This window comes from Rhipicephalus microplus, chromosome 8 (assembly GCF_043290135.1).
Source record: "Rhipicephalus microplus isolate Deutch F79 chromosome 8, USDA_Rmic, whole genome shotgun sequence".
Classification (NCBI taxonomy): Eukaryota; Metazoa; Arthropoda; class Arachnida; order Ixodida; family Ixodidae; genus Rhipicephalus; species Rhipicephalus microplus.
This window is the reverse complement of record NC_134707.1, coordinates 98,884,864-98,891,521: the sequence shown is the minus strand read 5'-3', so window position 1 is coordinate 98,891,521 and position 6,658 is coordinate 98,884,864.

Here is a 6,658-nt window from a genome sequence, read left to right as displayed (position 1 = left end):
ATCGATAACAAGATGACGTAGAAACGTGGCTGAAAAACCAAGTGCTAATTTGGCATGGCATCGCACACAAATCCGTGCGCAGTATGTGCCCATGAGACAAAACTATGAGCAAATTACCGGGCATTGGCTTCTCCAAGGTTTCTTCATTACTCCGTTATTGCACATGCTGCAACTACGCTATCCCCACAAACATCCTACTGAAACTCTGCCCACCTTACTTCATTCCCTACTTCAAGCACTCACCTTTCTTGAAACCCAGTCTGCTTTTTTTTGTATTTGTTCATACGTTGCGATTTCTTTTTCGTGGCTTATGAGCAATAAATCCTCACTTGTTAAACGGAGCCTGTGTCCTGTGTTTCATTCTATCCCCCCGGTGAGCATGCGCTGTTTTAGCCTCGGCTCTCTGTTGTAATGGCCAGTGATAGTCTTGCTTTCGTGCTTCATTCCCTGCCCATGCCCACACAATCTGCTCTGTTCTTGTCGACTAAGGTTTTGCCATTATTTTTTGCTTTCTAATGCTCACAGCGTCATTCCTAATTAAAGAAAACCTTTTTCAGAAGCTTCCAGACACCTGTCTCACGTAGGAAGCACCAGAAAGATGTAGCTCTCGTATATCCTTCTCTTGAGGGATAGTGGTTAAACTATCATTTATGATTTGAGAATGGCCACCAAATTCGTTTCCGCACTAATATTCAGAGCCACAGCTGTGCTGCATGGTGCCAACTCAGTAATCTTTGTTCACGATTATCTTCCAGAGTTGCGCAGCTATGCAATATTTCTTTACTTTCTATACTCGGTTTTCCAATTTCCACGGGTATGTTCAAAAAGAGTGAGAAGTGAGTACTTACCGAGGTAGGTCGCAGTACACACAAGGACGACCACGGTGCCTAGCAGTGCCACTAGGCACAAACACATGAAAACTGCCAGCACGGTTTCCTTGGATTCGTTGTCACTGCACACAAGTTCATTCATATTTTTAATGATTACTTAACTTACACATAATATTAAAAGGACAGTGCGCCAGGGTGTACGAAGGAGACAAAAAAACATCCTTCATATTTGCTCGTTTTCACACCACATCTTCAAATTACTTTAATTCTTCAAGACCGCTCAATGCGGTTTAACATCAGGTTTGGATTTACGGTACATTCAGGTGACGTCATTCAGAGAAAAAATCACAGCATGTCCGCGTAGTTATAGAGGACGATTGGAGCGTAGTGCCCCTCATAATTTAGATAAGCTGAATTATGCTTTCAGTGATGATACACTAACTTCGTAAGGATAGGTGAAATTAATGAATCTGGCTGCTTAGTTTTGAACAGCTGATTGATTGATGTGGGGGTTTTAACGTCCCGAAACTCCCACACGATTATGTGAGGCGCCATAGTGAAGGGCTGCGGAAATTTCGACCACCTGGGGGATGCCTAAGTCTGAGCGTAGTTGATAACAGCATTTCTGTCTCCTTCCAAAACGCAAGCGCCACAGCCGGGATTCATTCTCGCGACTGGCGGGTTAGCAGCCGAGTACCTTAGCCAAGGAACGGGCAAGCAGTAAGAAGCCAACCAGAACACTCTCAAATAGTTTTGGAACCAAAGCCTAAAAGATCTTGTATTTCCAGAAGAATGAAATTCAACGCTGGGCAACTCAATTACTTACGAATCCGGGGAACCTCCAGCTGGAAGCAGACAAAAATGGGATTTCACGGGTGCAATGATATTCACTGCAGTAAGTAACACGTAAGAAATGTCAACAAAGTACGTGTTCTCTTTCGCACACTCACAGGCACTGATTCAATAGATGCCCAAAGAACCGCCGTAAAACAAGGACATGCACTATTAGACAAGGCACAGTTCACAGCCCACAAAGACATAAAATGATGAGGCCGTGTTAGCCCATAGCTGTACTCCCAGTTAGGCAGACGGCAACACTGAAGAAGGGGATGAAATGAATAAGTGGCCGTTGTGAGATTACTAAAATGTCTTGTATCTTGTGTAGCGAAGGAGTGTGACCTTTGTTTTTTGAAAACGTGTTACATGAGTAAGAGAGCACTTACGCGAGACCTCAGGAACTGACTTCAAAGACTTCGTGATGCCAGGGATGAATGGAGTGGCCTCTGAAACAGAAGGAAGTACATGTGTGAAGAAAGAAAATACTTCTAAATGAATTCAGAAGGCGTACTTGTGACTCCTAGAATAGCTCATCTGATCAAAACAAAATTTTGCAGCGAAAGTGAAAATGTCCAGGGGGCATTCTAGCCTATGATTTTGGAGGCCAACAAGGTAATGCAGACACAGAGGCAATGCAGACTTCAGTACCTTTCTCAGCCACGCACCGAGAAATTGAAATATAAATGTCGGTGTCGAAAATCATTCTTTAGTGTGGTGAACACTCCTCTCAAGTTTCACATTTGATCAGGACGCGCCTTTTTGCCACGACACGCACCGTGTTGTCTAGCTTGCCGGGTGCGTTTGGCAAGCCTTACAAGGTCTTATGTGGTGTTTGCCACCCGTGCATCTGCCCCCTATTGTTTAGAGGGTAAATACCGAGTGGTGACTTTTCGTCCGATTTCTGTGATACATAAGTTTCTCCACGCAAGCCAACGCAATGCCTGCACCATTTACCATTTCACTTTAACTAGTCAATGTTTACTAAGCGCGAAATGTGAGAACAATTCTTAGCAATGATGTTGGCGGCCATTGCAGCCGATGCGTGGGATCGGACGGTTGCAGACAATAAAAGCCATGTCATAGCCGCGAAAGCAGGTGCAATTAGGAACGTCAAATGTTTGCGCACGTGGTGAAATTGATGGTGGCTCGCAAGCTGCGTAAAATTGTGATAGGCGCCTCAACAAGCTCTAGCAATATGGGGACGCTAGGGAAAGTAACAAGCAATTACACCACACAATGAGCATTACCGGAACACTGTCAATTGTGCGAGTTGCATGAACGTCTTGTCTCTTAGATATATCTAGGTTAAAAGGCTCTGTTTTCCTCTAAAAGCCTTGTGCATTCAAAGCCGCAACATGAAGTTGACCCTTGAAGTAGAAATTTCAGCAGCGGAACATGACTAGCAGCGTTCAATTTAAGCTCGCTCGACAGGCTATTTGTAATCACAAATATACAGCTGTTAGCCCTACACCAACACTTTTCGTAACTTTTTCCCTTCAGCCGCCTCTCGCTCTTCCCCAACAGCCACCGCCTTATAGTGAATTCTGTAGATGATCTTGCTGAGCTGACGGTTCTATTGCTAGTGCAATGAGAAGTTTTACCTCACCCTCTAGCAAATACCTACTTACCCATCGCCAGTCTTCGGTTCAGCGGATTGGTGAAGTGGTAAGCTGTTATTGCTGAGGTGGTAACCAAGCGAGGTGGATTTGCCTGCTGTTCGACAAAAGCCGCAGCTGAAAATGTACTGCAATCAATGTAGTGTGCCTAATCGTTGCTCCGAGTGTGTGACCAAAACCAAGTTGTCAATATTCGTGCACCGAATTGCTTAAACTGATTGGTAACCAGGACATAATGTAATTTACAACTAAGCACTGCAATTCAATAATTAGGTTCTGTAAGGACAATTACAGCAATTATCACTATTTCTCAAGTAAATGTTTGCAGGCGATGAACAGGAGCTGGTCTTAAGCTTATTTTGATTACCTGCTACCTTATATACACACAGCTTAAATAACATTCAGGACAGCACACTCAATAAGAATGCATTATTCACATTCGGTATTACTATCAAACATCGTTATTACTTGTTCACTGCTTCAAACTTACGCTACATTTTGTAAATTAGTTTATTTAGCAAGTGTACGTAGATGAAAGGTTAACTAGTGATAGTGTTAAACTTGGTAAAATGTTCACTTGAATTTTTTTTTCTCCAAATGCTGCTAACGTACGAAAGTAATTCATTTTAGGTAACATAATGATGCTACAAAATACGGATAATTTTAAAAACTAGTGGTAAAGGTTTGCAGTAGAATGTCCTGCCTATATGCAAAACAGACGACCACAACATTTGGTGCATTAGGAATCTTGGGCAGGAATCGATAAGCATTTGCTAATGATTACCTTCTTCGCTACCTCACAATATGTTCTGCATGAGGCACCTTCAAATTAAAATAATTGTTCTAGAGTACAAATCTGCTACACCCTGCAAATTACTACGCTCCAGGCATGATGGTCTGGACATGTAAACTTTGTGCTTCTTACGTAAACAGTGCGTTAGACATAGAAATGAAGGGCCTATAATATTATACAAATCAATTAAAATTAAAACTTTTTTATACAAATGAAGGCGCCACATCATTCATGTAACAAAAAGAGGACCCTGTACTTGCAGGAAGTTGAGAAAAGGGTGCTTATTTCATATCCTGTTACGAAAACACAAAACGCGTGAGGAAAGATTATGACATAAGAGATGTGAGACGTTCTTCACAGAGAAAGTTGAGGGTACGGAAGAAAATAAGTTTGTTTTGTAACAGGTAAATCACTGGCGTTCTTTTGCTTTGTGTAATGTTCCTGCAAAAGATGTGATGCAAAATGCGTGAATATAAATTTTCCGTAATTAGTGAAAGATCTTTGAATCGTTAAAACGTTGGAGAAAGCTTACCGTATTGTCTCGACTGTTCATACACGCATGACTCACCCGGGCTAAAAAGAGGATAATTAGAGCATCGGATAAAACAGTGCACTTTAGACGGGGAACTTAACCATACGGTATTAGTATGATAATAATCAGGCACCAACCGGCCCTGCTCGGAGCCATAGCGAAAGTGGAAATCAAGCATGAACCAAGAAATAAAACCATCAAAATAAGTAAGGAATGAGATCACACTGTGCATGCCATGTCTCCGAAGAGATTTAAGTATAAGATACATTGACCTTTTTTACTTCTTTTTTCTTCTAACATGCCGAAGAATCACTTCAAGCGCAGGCCTCTCTTCATTCGTCCCCTGTAATTGTTCAGGTATTCAGATACAGTACAGCTGTGTTTTCGCATACCTGGGCAAATCGAAATTTCCTGGCGGGAGATGTCAGCTACGGCGGGACGGCGAGAAAGTACTCCATTTCGCCACCTTAGAGCTGAAAATATTACTTTGCTTTCGTACACAGATAAGTTATGCTGCGGACGTGTGTATTTCTCGAATACGCTATCCGCGAAACATGACTAAGCGAACCAAACAAGCAGTGCTACAATAATCACCGAAGTTTAAGGTCAGGAATTGCATAACGCTCCATTCTATGAAGATGTCTCCGTTGATGATGTCTTAGTTGGTAAAACTTCACCCTTTGGTTACCTATGTCTCATAACTTCACAAAACGCTCGTGTAAGAGACTGCTCCTGGGACACCTCTCACACAGTCTCTTCGATTTCAAGACGAATAATGTAGGCTATATGAGGCACCCGCTGGTGCCTGCCGACAATGCGATTGTGCGCGCTGCAGTGATGACAACCGCATTTGTAAATTAAAAGTTCACAATGTCTGCTTGAGCAACGCTTCTTATAACACCTCGCGTCTTTTCATGTTTGTGGCTTGGCGCTTGCTCCTTCCTTCAGCATTCGACGGCCGGTCTAATAGGCAGGGGGATCACATCGCATGCAGGGTGACGAAGTTTGGCCAGGTCATTTGATGCCTGCTTCAGTAGCGTCTGTCATCCCCGCTCGCGTGCTATTGCATGTAAGTAGAACGGAGGATATGAGGGGGTATCACGTCAATTTCAACTTAGAACATGACAAAAAGGTGACTTACCCTATAATAGGTATTACAATAAAATTAGAATTAGGTCACGCAACTGAACCCAACGTACAAAAGGAATACTTTTTAGTTCTGTAATGGGCGAACACTGACCAGTGAGCGGGTTTTTAGCCGCTCAGTATTGGGCTAGCAGACAGTTCACAACCACAAGCAAGGCTCACCCTCGCATTAACGCTGACCCCTACTGTACGCACTGAGGTAGACTTGTAACGCACAGGTGACATTTTTGTTCTGTGCCGAGCTCGAACAGTGAAAAAATAACAGAAGGTCTCGTGGTTCTGTACCTTGTCTATTAGATCTCTCCGGCAACTCGCTCGGCACATTTTTCAGAAGAAGGCCTAAATGTATTCGTAAAATGTACCTTGTGGATGCGTCAAACAGCTGATTTTTACACGGAGCACAGCCAGTGGAAACAGCAGGTCAACCACAGCTTGATGTTCGCAGGAAAGTGATAGCCAGGCCTGAATATCACGGAAGCGGAGCAGTTGCTTGCTTACTTGCTTCTTAATACTAGTTTCTACCCTCTATGAGGGACTGACCAGAAATCTTGCTTTTGTTCAGATATAGCACGTGGGGCATACCCACTGTGCATACCAATTTATTATATCCCTGGCGAAGAGCCTGTTGGCAAACTTGTGAAATAGAAGTAGCGATCACAAGTCTGTGCTGACGGATACCGAATCTAATTTCTACAAACACAGGACTCCTCGGACACCTTCTTCACTGTGCGCGTGTTGTGGTGAACTGGAGACAGTAGATCATTTTTTTTGACCAGCAGGTGGTTTACTACAGTGCGAAAAACCCTTTCTGTTGTATTTCTTTCGGTTGTATTTGTATGCATTTGTATGTGCATGTCATTATGTCTTTTGGAGCCTCCATTTCAGGATTCGCCAGTGCGAGATT